The 21,475-nt window shown below is 37.4% G+C and overlaps 1 non-coding gene across 1 annotated transcript; it reads right to left on the reverse strand.

The window, feature by feature from the left end:
- Window positions 1–15,171: 15,171 nt before the first annotated feature.
- On the reverse strand, window positions 15,172–15,278 carry LOC116116889. The gene has a single exon (XR_004125887.1). It is a non-coding gene; the product is annotated as a small nucleolar RNA R71 (small nucleolar RNA).
- Between the last annotated feature and the right edge of the window lie 6,197 nt (window positions 15,279–21,475).

The following is a 21,475-nucleotide window of genomic DNA, read 5'->3' on the forward strand; positions in this document are numbered from 1 at the left end:
CCCACATGCACAAATAAACATGTTTAATCCATTCTGCATAAGTTTAATGAACTTGGTAAAGTCATAAAACTTTCATTTGGTATCAAAGTATGTTCTGAAGAGTCATTTTAGTAGATCCTTGCTTGTTGTTAATGCTTAAATCTTGTCTTTGTGTTTGTTCATGATTTTTTATTTTTTTATGTTTTTGAGTTGTTTTGCTTGCTACAACGATTATGACCACATCTTTCTTGTGTGTCTTGACATCTGATTATCATGCTTGCATGTGACCACATCTTTTTTGGTTGTGTCAACATCAATTGTTTGGTTACCATGAACTTCTTTAGTGAAGGAAGGTCTACTAACAAACCACCCATGTTAGAGGGACCAAACTGCCCTTACTGGAAACCTAAGATGCGTGCTTTCCTAAAGTCTATAGATGAGATGGTATGGACGTCATGTGTGATTGGTTGGAAAGCACCTAAAGTTGTAGACGAAGAGGTGACCAAACCAAAACCTATAGAAGAGTGGACCAAGGCTAAGTTAGATTCTATAAACTTTAACTCAAAAGCCATTCATACAATCTTTAATGCTGTGAGTGTTAATCAAATGAAAATCATAGCCAACTTTGAGATTGCTAAAGATGCATGGGAAAAACTCCAAGTGAAAATGAAGGAACATACACTATTAAAAAGACTTGGCTTAGAAGATTAGTTACTAACTATGAAAATCTCACTATGCATGAAGATGAAACAATCACTGATTTTCATGGCAGGATATGGGATGTGTCGAATGAGTGTTATGCTTTGGGTAATGTATATACTAATGCTGTTTTTTTTCAGGAAAGTCTTGTGCTCACTACCCAAAAGATTGTCAAAGGTAACCTCCATTGAAGAATGCCGAGACCTTGATGCCATTTAGCTGGATGAGTTGACTGGATCTTTACAAACTTTTGAACTCAATCTGAAAAGGTGGGGCAAGAAATCAGCTAAAGGTCTTGCTTTGAAGCATGAGGTAATTCCTAATCCCCTTGAAAATGTTGATGTGAGTGATTTAGATGATGATAAGTGTACCTTGCTCTAAAAATTTTTTGCCAAGTTTTTAAAAAAGAACATGAATAGGCCAAATGTGGCTAGAAAAGGAAAACAACCTTTTGTGAAAAACTTTTCTGACCAATTTGGTCAAGGTGCCTTTTCAAATAGAATTTCAAAAGAAAATGAAAAGAAAAACAAAGGTGTTAAATGTTTTGAGTGTGAGGGTTATGGCCACATCCAATCTGAGTGTGCCAACACTTTAAAGAAAAAAAGGACAAAACAATGGATGTCACCGTAAGTGAGAGTGATGAGGAAGAAAATGAGAGTGAAAATTTTTTAGCCTTTATAGTTAATCAAGAAGATAGTGAGAGTGTGTCCTCTGATGATTTGAATGATGTCTATGTAGAGTAGCAAAAGGCCTATAATAAGATGTATGAATCATGGTTAAAGGCAATCAAGAAGGTAATATCTCTTGAAGCCAAAAAATCATCCTTGGTAAAGGACAAGAAATTTTTGTCTCATCTTTAGATTTTTCCAACAAAGAGTCTTTGCTATGTGAAGCTTTGAAAGAACTTACTAAGGCTAAGGCCATTGTCGAAAGGTTAAATACAGGTTCATACAAGCTTGATGAAGTTCTTGGCTAAGGAAAGATTAACTGAGATAAATTCAGCTTGGGATTTACTCCTGGTGCTAGCACATTCACGTTTGGTATACCAACATTCGTCAGAGCTTTAGAACCATCTTCTATAGTTACTGCTTTTGTTAGTGATCAATATGTAAAGGTAAAAAAGTTAGTCCCTGTTTGTCATTTATGTTATAGGAAAGGTCACATCATACCTAAATGCTTTAAACTTATTTACTATCTAAATATATTCCTTGAAAATCATGATGTGCTTACTCTTGGGTCACCACACCCAAAGGGTGCCTCTAAGACAAAAAGAGTGTGGAAACCCAAGTCTTTTGCAAGTTGTCTTGTTGCAGATACATCATTGCTTGCATTTCAAAATGATCAATAATACTTTGAAAATGGGTGTTCTAGACACATGACAGGTAACAAAACTCTTTTAACTAACCTTGAATACATTAATGCTAGCTAGTCATGTAATGACTCTCTTTCTAGCTAGTATACTCGTAAAATAACAATAAAACTTACTAAATATATATAAAAGAATATATACATATAAACGAGTATAAAATTATGGGCCCATATTTAATTTTTTTTATACACAAAACTTTACATAATATAATAAAGTCTCAAAATAGTAGCTCAACAGTTTTGCCCAACACTTCCACTGCATGATGTTCCAAGTGACCGCATCTCACCTGTTTCTTGCAAAAACATTGAAAACAACAGGGTGAGCACTAATTGCTCAGTAAGTAAACCCGTTATGCTACCCTTCTCTCTCTGTTGCTTAAATTCTAAATTTCTTTCCTTCTTCACACTTCCTCATTCTTCTTTATTCTTTCTCTACTCTTACTCTGTTTTTCTCTCTGTTCTTTCTCTATTCTAATTTCCCACTATTGAGATAATGGACATGGTATTATACATACATACATACATACATACATATATATATATATATAATGCAAATGCACAAATGTATAAAATATGCATTTTCTTTTCTATTTTTCTTATTCTTATTTTGTTTCTTTTCTCTGTATTTCTTTCTTTGCTTCCTTTTCTAGTCTCTCTCTCTTTCTATTCTTTCCTTTCCTATTCTTTTCTTTTCTTTCTCATTCTTTTCTTTTCTTTCTTAGTCTTTTGCCGATCGGACTCGGTTGAGGCATGGATTTGGAACTTGGCTGTGTGAGTGTATTCTTCTTTCTTAGGTACAACCCTCATCCACATGCACTCTTATGGACTGTACCAATTCTTCTTTCTTATTCTTAGGACGCTCACTAAAGGCGGTGTGCATGTGGGGAAAATTCTTCTTGTCACTCACGGGTTCCCCATCGCAACAACCTTTTCTTCTTTTTATCTTTTTACACTTCTTTAAATAAAATTCAGATTTGAACTTCTTTAATATTCTCATTTCTTTCTATTTACTTTTAACATTCTTTAGTGCTTTTTCATCCTCTTATGAATATGTATGCATGTAGATGGTTTCATGCTTATAATTCTTTCTAAATTAACATGTTTAGATGCAATAATGTAATATGGAATGCAAACATGTCATTCTCTACCATCTACAAACTCATCTTAATATAACACATAATCATAGTCATACAAACTCTTATCTTTAACATTTCATCAAACAACTTATGTGCACAAATGTAATACCCAAGATGTCAAAGTGTTATGAGTTATACAACTAAAATAATTGGGCCAATTGCATAATTTTGGAAAATAAGTTGAGGAAAGATGGATATATGCTTTAGATGCTAAATAACGTGTAAGCACACCTCCCAATGATATAAGCTCTAGATGAATTTGAGGCTAGATGATATGAAGCGCTTAAGATGCTAAGAAAAGTCTGATCGGCTAGACATTAAATGGTTCATATGCGTTTAGTAGTATTACATGAGTTATGATGTTATTTACATTATGTGATGATTTATGCTCATGTTAGATGATTTTAGATGTTATGTCATGACATGTGATGTGCGTGTACTATGTTTCATACTTATTTGTATGTGTACACATTGATGTTATATAGCCATGGGATAAAATGATGAAAGACATATCAAATAGAAAAAATATATATATATATAAAATAAAAGGGGAAGTATCCCTAGATGTAAAAGATAAGTGATGTGTTAACAAATATGTTTAAATAAAGATCAAATAGCACATTTAGAATGAAACGGATCATTCCTTACTGAGCGATTATAGCTCACCTTTTATTGTTGATTTCTTTGTAGGTAGATTAGAAGCAAGGGATGCTAGAGACAGCGGGGCTACACGTGAAGGGAGATGATTTCTTGTCATCTTGATGTTTTTATCTTGATGTAAATGATAAATATTTGTGAAACACCTTTCGGAATAGTCCACCTTGTAAATATGTTTCGAATGTGTATTTTATGGATAAATTCTTAAAGTTTTGAAATTATATGTTTGGATCCTGAATGACATTTTATATGTATGTATTGGATATTACTATTATTATCCTTACAAAAATATTTTTTTCTAAATACAATGCGTTTTCCAGACATGTATCCTCGAGATTCTCATTGAGGGATATTCAGAGGATATCTGACTGGAGGGGGGTTTTACATGTAGTGGACACGTCACTCACAACATACATTTCACAAGAGTAAACATTTCTCATGTCACTACATAGATTAGGTACACCCGCAGCTATAAAACAAGGAAATTTTCTCATGACATTATTCAAGTAAAACAAAAACTCTACTCGAGTTGAATTAGTCCAATGGATTTCCTCAAATTCACAAATATTTGGAAATCTAAAGCCTTTGTAAACAAGTCTACTAGTTGAGAGTTTGTGTTTACCTGTGCAAGTGTGATCACTCTCTCTTCAACTAAGTCTCTAATAAAGTGGTGTCTAATGTTAATGTGCTTACTCCTAGAGTGTTGAACTAGATTCTTAGAGATGTTAATTGCACTAGTATTGTCATAGAACATAGTCACACACTCTTGATTAAATCCATAATCACACAACATTTGTTTGATCCACAAAACCTATGTACAGTAGCTCCCTGCAGCAATGTCTCTACCTCAGCAGTTGAGTGTGAAATGGAGTTCTGCTTCTTGCTATACCAAGTCACAAGGTTGTTGCCAAGATAGAAACACCTACCAGATGCACTTTTTCTGTCATCTAAGCTCCCAACCCAATCTGGATCACTATAACCAACCAATGTAGGATTAGTATCATATGCAAACCATGATCCAAAATGATATGTACCTGAGACATATTTCATGATTCTCTTCACAGTTGTTAAATGGAGTTTTGTGGGGTTAGCTTGAAATCTTGCACGAACACCTACATAGCCAAGCCTACTTGCAGTTAAATACAAAAGGCTCCCTATCAAGCTTCTAAATAGTTTGTTATCTACTTTCTTTCCTTTTTCATCTTCGGACAACTTAAGGGTATAACTCATGGGTGTTTTGGCATGTTTATCATTTTCAAGATTAAACCTCTTAAGCACATTCTTGGCATGTTCGGATTCTGATACAAACATACCATTATCAAATTGCTTAATTTGAAGTCCTAAAAACATGTTCAATTCACCTACCATGCTCATTTCAAACTCATCTTTCATTAAGGTAATGAATTTGTGCAATTGTGTGTGAGAAATGGAACCAAATACAATGTCATCAACATATATTTGTGCACATAAGAACTCATCGGCATGCTTGATGAAAAGGGTCTTATCAGAATTACCTTTTCTACAATTGTGATCAAGGAGAAATGAGGTAAGCCTCTCATACCATGCTTTTGGGGCCTGTTTCAACCCATACAAAGCTTTCTTCAATTGGAAAACATGGTCTGGCTTATGGGGATCTTGAAATCCAACAGGCTCCTTAACATACACTTCTTCCATCAACATACCATTTAAGAAGGCACTCTTCACATCAATTTGGTAAAGCTTCATCCTTAGATAGCAAGCAACTGCTAATAATAATTTGATGGACTCTAATCTGGCAACTGGAGCAAATGTCTCATCAAAGTCAATCCCGTCGACTTGATTGTATCCTTGTGCAACAAGTCTGACCTTATTCTTCACAATGTCCCCAAATTCATCATACTTGTTTTTGAAGATCCACTTGGTTCCTATAATGTTATACCTTTAGGTCGAGGAAGCAAGTTTCAAACATCATTCCTCTCGAACTGTTCAAGCCTCTGATGCATGGTAGCAATCAAGCAATCATTCTCCAAAGCTTGTTTTGCATTCTTTGGTTTTGTAAGAGACACATAACATATGTGATTAATTTCATTCAACCTTTTTCTTCTAGTTACCATTACCTCTTCAGGATTTCCAATTACAGTGGATGGTGGGTTTTCTTTATCCAAGAGGGTGATCATTTCCTTGTGGGAGTCTTTCTTTGAGTGATCTCATTGGACAAGTTAACAATTAGTTCAATTCCTTCTCTTTGGGAAACTGGTCCCTATTGAGCTCCAATTGTGCTCACATTAGGTACTGATGTCGACACACTAGCCTGCGTTTGAGCTCTAGGAGAATCCGATGTGGTCACATCATCTTGACTTGTGGTCACTTCAATAGGAGCATTATATCATCAATTTCACCTTCTTGTAAGAATTGTGAGTAATTTTTTAAATAAGAGAAAACCACGTTGAATGATTCAATAATACAATCAGTCCTCATTTTAAAAATCCCATAAGCCCAACTGTTTGATGAATATCCAAGGAACACACCTTCATAACTCTTGGCATTAAATTTCCCTAAGTATTCTCTATCATTCACGACATAACACTTGCAACCAAAAACATGGAAATATGAGAGATTCGGCTTCTTATCCTTCCACAACTCATATGGAGTTTGTGATGTACCTTTCCTAAAAAATACTTTGTTGGAAATGTGGCATGCAATGTTTATAGCCTCGACCCATAGTCTCTTTGGTAGCTTCTTTGCATTCAACATTACTCTAGCCATCTCTTGAAGAACTATGTTCTTCCTCTCCACTACACCTTCTGTTGTGGTGTCTTTGGTGTAGAAAACTCATACCAAATACCTTGCATATCATAGAAGTTTGCAAAGTCAAGATTCTCAAACTTTTTCCCATGATCACTCCTAATTCTCACCAGTTTCTTCACAAGGCAGTTTTGTTTCACTTGCAACCCTTTGACAAGACTTTGAAAAGCTTCAAATACATCAGACTTCTCTCTAAAAAATCAACCTATGTAAATCTAGAATAGTCATCGACACATACAAAAACATACCTCTTACCTCCAAAACTCTCAGTTTCCGTAGGACCCGTTAGATCCATATGAATTAGTTCTAAAATACTAGAGGTAGTCAAATAAGATAGAAGTTTGTGAGTACTCTTATTCTGCCTACCTTATGGCATAGGCCACACACTTTACGTTTGGGAAAATCAAGTTTAGGCAGACCTTTCACAACATCCTTCTTGGAAAGTTTCACAAGATCTTTGAAGTTCATATGTCCAAGCTTCTTTTGCCATAGCTCAACACAATCTGTCTTAGTACTAAAACAAGAAACTTTGTTAGATAGTAGGTAGCAATTATCATTGGACCTCTTCCTTTCAAGCAAGGAAGTAGCATCACCATTCAAGACTTGACACTTGTTTTTGGAAAATTATACATTACACTCCTTATCACAAATTTGACTAATGCTAATTAGATTTTCTTTAAGTCCCTTAACATAAAACACATCATTCAACATTGGGAAGCTGGAATGTCTATTGAGCCTTTTCCAAGAATCTTAGCTCTTTTGCCATCACCATAGGTAACATGGCTAACTTCAACAAGTTCAAGATTAGTCAATAATGCTGTGTTGCTTGTCATGTGTCTCGAACACCCACTATTGAAGTACCACTTGTCATCTTGAAATGTAAGTAATGATGTATGAGCAATAAGGCTCTTTTTTGTTTTTAGAAGCATCTTTCTAGTGTGGTGACATATAAGATGGATGTAGTGATAGTTGAGATAGAAAATTATAATTTCCAATGCACTTTTTCAAGTAGGAAATGAGTTTAAAGCATGTTGGTCTAATGTGGCTTTTCTTTTGACAGAAATGACAAACTGGAGTGAACCTTTTTACCTTTAAGGATTGATCAAAAAGAGTAACAACAACTTTTGGAAAAGCTTTTGATGCTCCGATAAAGGCCGTGACAATAGGCTTGGATGTGCTCACACCAAGAGTAAATCCCAAACCAATTTTATCCCCAAAAATTTTTCCTTGACTGAGAACTTCATCAAGCTTCTATGAACTTGCATTTAACCTTTCAACAATGGCCTTGGCATCTGTTAGTTCATTTAAAGCTTGACCCAACAAAAGATCCTTGTTGGACAAATCAAAAAACAAGACTTTCATTTTATCATTCAAAATTTTCTTATCTTCTACCAAGGAGGATTTATTGGCTTTAAGAGATTTAATCTTCTTGATTGCCTTTAACCATGACTCATACATCTTGTCATTAAACTCCTGTTTGTAAGTAAATGATTGGATTTATGTAGCAGAAAAATCAGAGTTTTAAAAACAAATCGATCAATTACTCAATCCCAAAAATTCGGGTATCGATTATATTGTTTACATATATTATAAAATCTATATAATATCAAATTAACAGCAAATCCATACAAGGATTCAGATTCACTTACATACGTCTGGAGGTTCCTTCAAAAGTCTCTGATTCAATTTTGCTTCCGATTCAATGTAGAACTGCACGAATGTTAATCCACATGAAGACAATCCGAAGAACCAAAAAGGGATTTGCTAGATCCACTTGATGGCTTAAAGAATTAAGAAGAAAAATTTTCTTCTCCACTCAATGAAGAAGAACGCGAGAGGGAGAGAGGTAGATGGCTAGGGTCCAATGAATGAAATATTATTTGTTTTTAATTTTAAGTTGCACTTATATAGTGCAACAATTAAAAACCCTGTTCCACTTAGGAATAGCCATGGACTCCAGCCCTAATCCACTCTTGCAACCAAACACACCATTAATGGTATTTTAAATTTAATTAATTATTATTATGATTAAAATCAATTAATATATAAAAATATATTAACAGTTAATCAACTTTAATAATCCATTTAAATATATGCGCACATATATTTAAATATAATCTCATTGATTTTAATTTTAATATTAAGATTAAATATAGGCAACAACCTCAGCAAATTTAATTGCACTGTGAGATTACCAAAATACTCTTTTGTCCTAAAAGATGAAAATACCACTTTCAGAAACTAATTCTTAAATTATCTTCTAAGCGTGTGACCCATAGGCTCCTTATCATATCTGGAGTGAGTAGTATCACTATTAACACCAATTAATTGTCTCACTACACACAGACCAAGATTGGCCCCTAGCAAGGCATCATGGCCATCAGATAGATTCGGATTCAGTGAAATAGCTACCTATCAATGATATGGTTACTGTGCAATCAAATCCTTTCATCATACGTTATCTCATCGAGACTGAGATACATAAATAGTGTCAACCTTAGTTATTCTCGATATCTTTGTATTCAGCTACTGGACCAATGACCGGATAAATAAATTGGATTGAGCAACAACTCAATCCCACTATGGCCACAAATTTGGTGTCATTGCCATTTACTAATTGCACAGTTAGATACCTTCTCCCGTACCTAAGAGTGATGAATCCTTTGTAAGTCCACTACAGTTTTGATACATTCCTCGATGTAGCCAATCGATGCACAAGGCGCTCCAGTGATCTCAAGTCTAAGGATCACATGCACCACCATTCATTTGAAGATTTATTCCATAGACACTGGGGTTACCATCCATATGAAATCCTCTAGTGGGTCTGTCTAGTGAACTTGCCTATAGCAAGCACCCATATGTTGCACCAGGTTGTCGGCACACAACCTTGACAAGTGAGATCAGTCACTATTTTTTGATAGGGTTGTTCAACACTATGATAATCTTATCGTATTATCTATGTCCTTGGTTAGAATAATACTGGGGCTACGGACATTTCTAGAATGGCCACCATATGTGATCATAGGGTTCTCACAATCAAGATTTGAAACACTTGATACCTTTGTGACGTTCTACCATCCTAAGGACATATATCAATACACACAATTATGATTTACATGATATAGAAGAATATGTCTTTTATTGATATATAAACATTATTACAAAGAGTCAATTCTACAATAATTGATTGGCTCTAGGGCACCTACTCTAACAATCTCCCACTTGCACTATAGCCAATCACTCATGTATTTAACATCGAATAACCCTAAGTGCCCATCATGCTTCTACTGCAACAGAAACTTCGATAGTGGGTTAGTAGGTATTTTGCAAATCTGCACATCCCCTTTCTGATTAATTTCTTAGTTTAGATTGAATCAACTAAGTAAGTGTTTGGATCACTAGTGAGACTGTGTTCCTTAGCCACAACAATGGCTTCATGTTGTCGCAGTAGAACTTTTAGTAATGAATTTCTTGATCCAAACCGCCTACACTGCTTTAGATAATGCGATATACTTAGCCTCGGTTGTAGAATCTACTGTAGTATTTTACTTTGAGCTCTTCCAGTTCATTACAGCTCTATTGAGACAAAATATAAACCCGGATTGCAAGCAAAAATCATCTTTATCAATTTGGAAACTAGCATAATTGTATCCTCTTATTGTGAGCTCATCTTCCCCTCCTTAAACTAAAAACATATCCTTAGTCCTATTCAAGTACTTAAGGATGTCCTTGACACCCATCCAATGTCACTCACTTGGATTCGATTGATATCTTCTACAAGTGCTTAATGCATATGAGACATCAATCTGAGTACACAATGTGGCGTCACTCACTTGGATCTGATTGATATCTATTGCAAGTGTTTAATGCACATAAGACATCAATCCGAGCATACAACATGGCATCCATGATGGATCCAATTACCGACGCATATGGGATCCTCTTCATTCTATCTCTCTTATCGTGTGTTTTAGGACATATATCGTTGGAGAGATAGACACCATGTGACATCGGAAGAAATCCCTTCTTGGACTCTTCCATACTGATTCTCTTTAGTACTTTGTTTATGTATGTACTTTGACTTAGGCCAAGCAACCTACACGATTTATCACGATAGATTTTTATTCCAAAGATGTAGGCTGCTTCTCTTAAGTCCTTCATGAAGAAGCACTTGGATAACCAAGTCTTTACCAACTACAAGTTCGGTATGTCATTCTCGATGAGAAGTATGTCTTTGACATACAACACCAAGAATGCCACTGCGTTCCACTTACCTTCTTGTAAACACAGGACTCATCTTGGTTCTTTATAAAACCGAATTCTTTTATGGCTTCATCAAAACAAATGTTCCAGCTCCTTAAAGCTTGCTTGAGTCCATAAATGGACCTATGCAACTTGCATATCTTATTAGCTTGTCCATCATGAATGAAACCATCGGGTTGTGTCATATACACATCCTCTTCAAGGTTTCCATTCAAGAAAGCCATTTTCACATCCATTTGCCAAATCTCATAATCATGATATGCAGCAATTGCAAGCATAATCCAGATGAATTTAATCATGGCAACTGGCGAAAATATTTCTTCATAGTCCTTACCACGAATTTGTTTGAAACCTTTGGCAACCAGTCGTGCCTTATAGGTTTGCACCTTGCCATCCATGTCAATCTTCTTCTTGAAGACCCATTTACAACCTATGGGTTTTACCCCTTCAGGTGGATCCCCCAAAGACAATACTTGGTTCTGGTACATGAAGTCCATCTCAGATTTCACGGCTTTAAGCCATTTAATGGAATTTGGATCTAACATAGCGTTTTTGTAGGTTCTGGATTCATTGTCTTGGTAGACCAGTATGTTGACACACTGATTCACGAGGAAACCATACTTTTTGGGCTCATGCTATACACTTCCAGACCTACATAGCTCCTGCGCTACTTGAGATGGTTCACTTTGATCCATAGATTGTGGGGTAGCCTCCTTATGATGTGTTAGGAAACCGTCCTTATACGTAGTGGAAAAACAAAAATCATAATACAAGGATCATTCCCAAAGAGCCAAGATCAAAGGTATAATTTTACAGTTTATATTAAAGTAGAAATCTGCAGAAAAATTAATCACGAGTTTAGAAAACATACACACGTTTGGAGGCTCCTCCAAATTTGTCAATGAACGTTTTTGCTACCGATCCAAGGGTAGGATCAAACCCACATAGTCCACACGAAGACAATCACAAAGAACTAAGGAGGGATTTGCTAGATCCTCCTTAGCTTTAAGATTAAAGAAGAAAAATCAAATGAATTGATTTTGGGCAAAATGAAATACTGTCGTGGGAGAGGAAATGGGGCCGCTATGTTTTTCTTTTTCACAATGAAAATAAACTAATGAAAATCTCACATTTCTTTCAATTAACACTTTTCTTTTATAGTGTTATTTTAGTGCCCTATTCCCATATGAAATAGGCTTGGGCTCCAACCCAAACACCCCATGTTACCAAACACTCCCAATTAGATATTTATTTTTATTTCATCATTATTTCAATTAAAATCAATTAATATATATTTAATCTATATATTAACATTTAACAATAATGATGATTTAATTAAATATATGCGAACACATATTTAAACGTAATTTCACTTATTTAATTTTTTTCTAATAAATTAAATAAAGGCTACGACCTCGGCAAATTTAATTGCATTGTGAAATTACCAAAATACCCTTTCACCTAAAAAGACGGAAACACCCTTCTTTCTTCCTGAGTCTTAAATTATCTTCTATGTGTGTAACCCATAGGCTCCTCATCCTACCGACAGTGTATAGTATCGCGATTAACACCAATTAATCGTCTCACTGTACATAGACCAAGATTGACCCCTAGCAAGGCATCATGGCCACCCGATAGATTCAGATTCAGCAAAGAAGCTACCTGTCAATGATATGGTTATCGTACAATTAGATCATTTCATCATCCGTTATCTTGACGAGATGAAGGCATAGAAATAGTGTCAACCTTCGGTTGCTCTCGATATTATGTATTCAGTTTCTTGACCAATGACCTGTGTTATAAACTAAATAGAGTAACAACTCAATCCCACTGTGGCCACAGTTTTAGTGTCATTGCCATATACTAAATTGTGCTGTGAGATAACTTTTCTCGTACCTGGGAGTGATGAATCCTCTATCAATCAACCATAGTCTTGATACACTCCTTGATGCAGCCAATCACCACCGTATTGACAGCTCTAAATAGAACTGCATTAGGCTAGTGTCAAACTGCACTAATCGGTGCACAAGGCACTCCGGTGATCTCAAGTCTGAGGATCACATGTACCACCATTCGTTAGATGATTTGTTCTACAGACACTAGGGTTACCATCCATATGGAATCCTCTAGTAGGTCTGTCCAGTGAACTTGTTGCGGTGTATTCACCTACAGCAAGCACCCATGTGTTGCACCAGGTTGTCACCAAACAACCTCGACAAGTGAGATCAGTCACTGCCTTCCGACAGGGTCGTTCAACACTATGATAGCCTTACTGTATTATCTGTGCCTTTACTTCAGAATAATAATGGGGCTACGAACCTTTCTAGAATGGCCACCATATGTGCTTGATAATCCGAGGATTATGCTAATTTATTTAAGCTTTTAGGCCAGATTTTAGATACTTCTAAGTCTATTTTTGCCTGAATTGCTACTTAATTCCTTACATTTTGTGTTTAAGGTTAAAATGGAAATTTTGAGCGAATAAAGGCAGATTTGGAGTTTTTGGACTGAGAAGCAAGCGGAGGGCAACTCTAGAATTTCATAATTCTTCAGGAAGCTTCGTTGCGGCGAAATGGGCCAGTGATGCACCAGATTCAGCTCCTTTGTCGCCGCGGCGAGAATCCTTCTTTGCCATGGCGAAGTTTGCATACTCCACTTTTTGTAAAATGCACAGTTTCGTTTTTAGGCTAAGTTGTAAGATTTTGGGCGAGGTATAAAAGAAATACTTAGTCTTTTTGTTTAGGGAATTCGTGGGGAGATAGACAACAATTTTACATTTTCTTAGATTCATTTTTGAATGATTTTGGATTAAACAAAGTGGAAGATTCGAGGTGAAACCAGTGGATTCATCAATTGCGGAGATTCTTTTCCTTTTCTCTTGTTTCCATGATGTTGAACTTGGAGTTTTCAATTTCTCTTAATTGTTTTATTGATTTAGCCATGAACTAACCTTTTTAGGGTTAGGGTTTTGATGTAGTTCGGATTCTCATTAGAAAGTTGATGATTATTAATTTCATACGATTTTGCTTTGATTGTGTGATTATTCTGTATTTATTGTTTTTATGTGATGAACATGATGAGATTGAGAGATGATTCATGTTAAGCTTCTTGGGTAATCACCATTGTATTATTGGATGCTAGAGATAGATTCAAGAACCAATGAAATCAATCTAGGATTCTTGTGCTTAATGAGCATAGATTTATTAACTTTCAATTTGTTGGGTGCAGAAGGTTAATAGGGAAGAGTAGGAAAACATAGCCTGAGAAGGCATCTTGGACACCTTAGAGAGTTCGATTTACAATCAATGCATGTGACTATGATTTTAGTTTAATTCTTTAGGTTTAACCCATAGGGTTCGAATGAAGTCAAAACCCTACCCGTTTGTTTGAATTGATTTTATCCCGTTTTAAACTTTCTTTCATAGTTTAATTTTAATTTAGTAAATTTTGTTTTAGTTATAGTTTAAATTGTTCCCTTAAATCCAAAAGAGTTCGATTGCTTCAACTTGAAAACGGTAGAAAACTTAGTGCTTAGCAACAATCCTCGTGGGAACAATACTCACTCATCACTCTATTACTTGTACGACTAGTATACTTGCTACATTTGCATGTTGTAGGAAACACGCATCAAGTTTTTGGCGCCGTTGCCGGGGATTGAGTTTTAAGTTAACATTGAGTTTTTCTATAGTTAGCTAGATTGAAGTTTTAATTTTTGTTTTCAATTTTCAGTTGGTTGTGATCTCACTTTCTATAATTTTATTTTGTGCAGTTTATGCGAAGAGCTAGACGTCAGCCAATGGTTCCTATTGATCTTGAGATTGAGAGAACCGCCAGACGACTTAACAGAGAGGGAAGAGAAAGAGAGGACATAGTGGTTGGAATAGAAGAAATAGTTGTTGAAATGGCAGAACCAGAAAATAGGACACTAAGGGAATTCTCAATTCCCACGATTAATGGTAGTGGGTCAAGTATTACTAGGCCTACGATGCAAGCAAACAACTTTGAGATTAAGCCGGCAATCATTCAGATGGTCCAACAGTCAGTAAGGTTTAATGGTGATTTGAAGGAAGATCCGAATCAGCATATTACGAACTTCTTGGAAATTTGTGACACCTTCAAGTCGAACGGAGTGTCAGATGACGCCATTAGGTTAAGGTTATTCCCATTCTTATTGGGGGATAAAGCTAAGGGGTGGTTAATGGCACTACCAGTAGAGACTATCACAACTTGGAATGATCTAGCACAGAAGTTCCTAACAAAGTTCTTTCCTCCAGCAAAATCAGCAAAACTAAGAAATGATATCACATCATTTCTACAAGATGAATCCGAGTCATTGTATAAGGCTCGGGAGAGGTACAAGGAATTGATGAGGAAATGTCCACACCATGGGTTGCCAGTTTGGCTTCAAGTCCAAACTTTCTACAATGGACTGATGGGTAACATGCAAACCATGGTGGATGCAACATCAGAATGAGCTTTGCAGAATAAGACACCAGAGGAGGCTTATGAGTTGCTTGAGGTTTTGGCAAGAAACAACTACCAAAGACCAAATAAGAGAACAATATCAAGAAAATCTACGGGTCTTCATGAAGTTGATGCCTTCACAGCCATCTCAGCCCAACTCACGGCACTTCAGAAACAGTTGGGAAGTATGTAGGTAAACTCTATTCAAACACCTTAACTAACTTGTGATTTTTGTGCAGGAAACCACGTGAGCAGCGAGTGTCAAGTGGGGAACACATTTGCTTCATCATCTTCATCATCGCAGCAAGTGAACTACTTGGCAGGTAATCAGAGGCAACCAAATAACCCGTATTCCAACACATAAACTCCGGGGTGGAGAAATATTCAAATCTGGCTTGGGGCATCAGAACAGACAAAATAATCAATGGAACCAAAGGACATTGCCAAATAACCAAACAAGGGTGGACTAATCACTCAGGAGACCCAAGAGTGAGTAAAGTGGAGGACATGTTCAGGAAATCATGAAGAGCGATACAGGGGTTATGGAATGAGACGGGACAATTTCAAGAAAAAGGGGCGATCCATTCGAATCTTGAGGTCAGATGAGTCCAATTGGCGAGAAGAAATGTAGGACCACTGTAGGGTTTCCTTACCAAGCAATACAGTAAAAAACCACGTGAGGCAAGCAAGGCCATAATTTTGAGGAGTGGGACAGTTTGGAAGAGTTGATTGAGCAACGCTGGAAAGAAGATCTGAAAGGAAAGAATCTGAAAGAGGAAGTTGATGAAGAGATTGTAGTGATGAGAAACCAGCGGGGGTGGAGGAAGAGAACAAGAAGAAGGATGAAAGGCAAAGAAGAAGGAGAACATTGCCATTCCCCAAGATACCACCAAGTTGGACATCACACTCCACCGTGCCTTTCCTCAGGACTGGGAAGAGAAGAAAAATCAGGCATAAGCAATTTTCAAAAGTTATTGAAATTTTAAAAAAATGCATATTAACATTCCTTTTGCAGAGCTGCATTGCAGCAGATGTCGAGTTCAGAAGTTCCTTAAGGAAATCCTTCGAACAAAAGGAAGTTAGAAGATGAGGAAACGGTATGCTACGGAAGAGTGCAGTTGCCATCTCCAGAAGAAGTTACCCCGAAGCTCAAAGATCCAAGGAGTTTTACTATTCTTGCACTATAGGAGATATTATGTTGATTGTATGTGTATTTAGGTGATAGTATTAATTTAATGCCCTTTTCTTTCAGGAGATTGGGAAATGGGTGAAGTGAGCCAAGACCATGTCGTTCAACTAGCGGATAGGTCCCATAAAACCATCGAGGGGATAGTGAGGATGTGTGTTGAAGGTGGTAAGATAATTTTCCAGACTATTTGTGTCTTGATATGAAGAGGATCAGGAATTCCTCTCATTTGTGCGGCGACATCTTGGCCACGAGGAGAGAAATATAGATGTGCAGAAGGAAAGTATGTTGGAGTTCAAGATGAAACAGTACTTTCAAGTGTCTTGAGGCGGATGAAGTTCATCCCGAATCGGATCATGCTTAGTGTCGAGTGGTGGGAAATTGGTGTGGAATCTATGGAAGAAAACACCCCACAATTACCCTAGAAGCGGTTTATAGCAATCCAAAAACAGTAGAGGTAGAATGTCGAGCGAGTATGAATGTGCTAGGTGTTAGAAGCACTTCATAGATTGAGAGAGTAAGAGTTTAGAATTTGAGAGGAGTTGATTTTGAAAAGAGAGGAAAGAAAGGAAAAGGAAAAAGGAAATGAATGAAACTCCAAAGCTGATTGAAAATTACATCACCTCACAATATGTATATCTTGGGACTCAAAGAAACTTCCCATGATCATTAGTTTCAGGATTAAGTAAGTTTGAGGAGAGCGGTGATTAAGGTGTTGAGGGAACAAAGACTAGGCAAGTGGATGGGACGATTTGGCTATTAGAGGATCTCACCATCATTTGCATGCATAAGATTCTCATGGAGGAGGATATTAAGCCTAGGGTAGAACCACAACGAAGATTGAATGCCTTCGATGAAGGAAGTGGTGAGAAAGAAGATGGTGAAAACTCTTAGATGCAGGGAGTATCTATCTATTCCGACAGTTCCTGGGTGAGCCCGGTACGTACAAGTGTCCGAAGAAGGGAGGTATACACGGTAGTAAGAAATGAGAGTGCATTGATATGATACCATAGGAGGGTCCCCATGGGCTAGAGAGTGGCATGATTATTGGAATTGAACATGCGGTTGACAAGGAAGGATCATTTTCCTTCCTTCACGATAGATGTGGGAGAGGCTGGCAGACATGCCTATACGTTTCTGATGGATCAGGATAAACCAATTGCCTTCTCCGAGGATAAGAGGAAGACAACCTTACTTGCCCGGCACCTTTGCTTACGAGAGCTTGGGTTATGCAATGCACAGCAACATTCAGATGCATGATGTCGCTCTTTGAGACAATGGGGTAATGTTTCTAGAAGTCTTCATGATACTTCCGTTTTGGTTCGTCTTGATAGTTTCTAACAAATATTTTTTGTTTTGCACAGCGATGTAAGAGACAACTGGGCTGCTCAATTGGGAGAAGTGTCACTTCATGGCAGGGACGGGATAGTGCTCTGGCATAGGATTTCAAAGGAGGCAATAGAAGTTGATCCACAAGCAAACAGAAGTGATTGAGAAGCTGCACCCACCATCAATGTCAAAGCGTCGAAGTTTCGTGGGCTGCGGGGTTTTAGACGGTCATAAAGGATTTTTCTAAGATTCTAAACCCTTTTGTCAATTATTGAATAAAAGGTGTGTTTGATGTTAATGATGATGCATGTCATGCCTTCTAACTCTTAAAAAATATTTGTCTGCACCTATATTGCCAGTTCCGATTGGGGACTGCCTTTGAATTAAGGGGTGTGATTAGCTAGTGATTGCTTTAGGGGTAGTGTTGGACAGCGAAAAAGAACAAATGTGCATGTAATCAATATGCTAGCAAAGCACTCAGTTGATGCACAATTGAATTACACCACAAATGACAAAGAATTGCTTGGCTGTGGTTTTTGCTTGATCAAAGTTCGCTATATTTGTAGGTGCGAAGGTGATCATCACAGGACCATTCAGCACTTAGGCACTACTTGCAAAGCAAGAAGGCAAAACCTCGGCTCATAAGATGGATTCTATGTGCAGAGAGTTGAGTTGGAAATTGCGCAATAGAAGGGGTCGAGAAAATGTGGTGGCTAGATCATGTCGAGAATTGAGAGACACTCAAAGGCAAATGTGGGAAATCCATTCAATTAGAGAACTTTCGGTGAGAAGTTGTGAGAGTGATGAAGCACCATGGTATCTCAGATTTGCAAAATTATTTGTATCAAGGGTGCTCCCAAAGTGGTATGAGTTCCAACAAAGAGAAAATTTTCTCAGATTTGAGAGTATACTTTTGGAAGAGCATTTTCATATAGACACTATGGTGATCAAAGTGATACGGAGAGTGTCCGGAGGGGAGAGAAAAAAGCTTCTAGACATTGTCAGAAGGGAAGTAAGTGGCCATTTTGGAGGAAACTAGACAGCAGCCAAGGTTCTACAATCGGGGTTTTATTGGCCAACCCTCTTTAAGGATTCTTCGGATGAGTCAGGGTGCGACCAGTGTCAACGGAGTGGTATATTTCAAAAGAGATGAGATGCCGTTGAACAACTATCTGTGGTGGAAGCTTTTTGATGTTGTGGGGGGGATTGATTTCATGGTCCCTTCCCAAATTCTTTGGGATAAACATATATCTTGGTAGCGGTGATTACGTGTCGAATGGGGGTGAAGAGTTGCTTCGACCTAATGATGCTAGGGTATGATTAAGTTTGTGAGGAAACGTATTTTCTCAAGGTTTGGGGTACCACGGGCATATTATAGTGATGGGGTGCCCATTTTTGAAATAGGCAATGGGATTCACTATTGGTAAATTATGAGGACACATAGAGTTGCAACCCTCCATCCACAAAGAGCGGCAAGTGGAACTATTAATGAAAGAGCTTAAAGGCATTTTAGAAAAACCAGTAATGCATCTAGGAAGGATTGGTTCACGGAATTTATTGTATGATGCTATGGCTACCGAAGCATTAAGAATAATGGTGGTATGTCCCCGTAGATGGTTTATGGGAAAGCATTCAGCTTCTAGGTGGAACTTGAGCATAAGCATAATGGCAGGTCAACACTAAATATGGATTTAAGAGCTGGGGAGGAGAAGGATGCTACTTTGACGAACTTGATGAGTTCGTCTCGAAGCATAGAAAATGCCTCGGAAAATTACAAGGAGAAGACAAAAAGGTGCCATGACAAGCAATACCGGAAGCAGGATTTGAAGTTGGGGCAAAGAGTGATGTGTTCAACTTCTAGACTTAGGCTATTTCGTGGAAAACTTAAGCTAGATGGTCGGACCATTCACGATTACGAAGAATTCATTCATCCAGAGGAGTGGAAGTCACATGAAGAAAAGGGCACTTTTACAGTCAATGGACAGAGATTGAAGCATACATTGGTGGGGTGATGAGTGCAACATAGCTTGAGAAGGTATGTTGGATACTTTAGAGAGTTCGAGTCCAATCGAATGGATACGGAATATGAATTTAGTTATTTTAAAATTAACCATAGAGTCCGATGAAGTCAAAAAAACCCTACCCGTTTGTGGAATTGATTTTATCCCGTTTTTTTTAATCTTGCTTTCATAGTTTACGTTTATTTTATAAAATTTTGTTTAATTATAGTTAAATTAGCTCTTTAATCCAAAAGAATTCGATTTCTTCAACTTTGAAAACGGTAGAAAAATTAGTGCTTATAGCACAATACTCGTTGGGAATGCACTCCACTTATAATATACTTGTGCGACTAGTGTTTACTTGCTATATATTGCATGTGTAGAAACAGCATAGTGCTAATAGCCAAGGTGGAGGCGTGCATGTAAACTTCTTCGGTAAGATACACCAGTAAAGGAAGGCGTTTTTTAACATCCATTGAAAAAAGTTCCCAACCGCAGGAGTAGCAGCAAAAATGCAAGTAAAGATATGACAGAGTAAGTCTGGCAACAGAAGGCAAAATGTCTCCTCATAGTCAATCCAAACTATGGGTTGAACCCTTAGCAACAAGTCGACTTGTAGCGGTCAATGATCCATTGCTAGAGTTTTGATTTATAAATCCACTTGCATCCACGCAGTGGTACCAGAGGCACGTCTTACGAGATTCCCAAATAGTTTTTCACAAGAGGCATTCAATTCACAGACATAGTTGCTGCAAAGAGGGTAGTATGATCCTAGATAATTGTGAGGTTCTGGGAGGGTGGCAAGGACCGAGAAACAGTGATAATCCACAAAAGAGAGTAGGAGGAACCATTACCCGACTGGAACCGACGAGTTTCAGGGAGTGGAGGAAGCGGAGGAAATGGGTGGTTTTGTGGAGGTGGCCATCAAACGATCACTGGATTGGGTCTGCAACAGTGGAAGAAGATACTGTCTGAGGAGCTCAAATCTCTAGAAGAGTCAGGAAAATAGAGCATAGAGGAGCAGTGAATATCAATGAGTGGTTAGAAGAGGAAAGGAAGAATGTGGATATGCTAGTAAATGGTTGTGTTCCCAAATCACCATGACGAGAGACCAAGCGTTGCGATAGGATCATAACACGATAACGCTTTTTGAGTTAAGCCATAACAAGAAAACAGCTAATCGAGAAAGGGGTCAAGCTTTGGTTGGTCATGAGGCGGGAAGAGGAACAAAACAGGCACAACAAAGACACGAAGTAAGGAATGTAGGAACAATCATAGAGAGTCATAAGGAGATTTGTTGTAAGTATAGGTGAGGGACTGATGATTGTGTACAAGCAAGTAAGAGCAATTAACCCCACAACTTTCAGGTAAAGAAGCAGAAGAAGTAAAGAGCTTGTCAGTATCACGGTTATGAAAATGTTTTCATTCGTAAAACCATGTTGTTGAGAGGTATAGGGGACTAAAAGAAGAACATTGGGGACATGTGCGCTGTTTGATTCAGGAACTCAAGGAGAGTTTGTCATTTGTATTTCCATGGCATTATCTGAACGAACACTTTAATGGTACTGAGGAACGGAAAATTTGAGTTTGTACCTTTGTGAAAAGTTTGG

The sequence above is a fragment of the Pistacia vera genome, unplaced genomic scaffold, assembly GCF_008641045.1.
Source record: "Pistacia vera cultivar Batoury unplaced genomic scaffold, PisVer_v2 Contig787, whole genome shotgun sequence".
Lineage (NCBI taxonomy): Eukaryota > Viridiplantae > Streptophyta > Magnoliopsida > Sapindales > Anacardiaceae > Pistacia > Pistacia vera.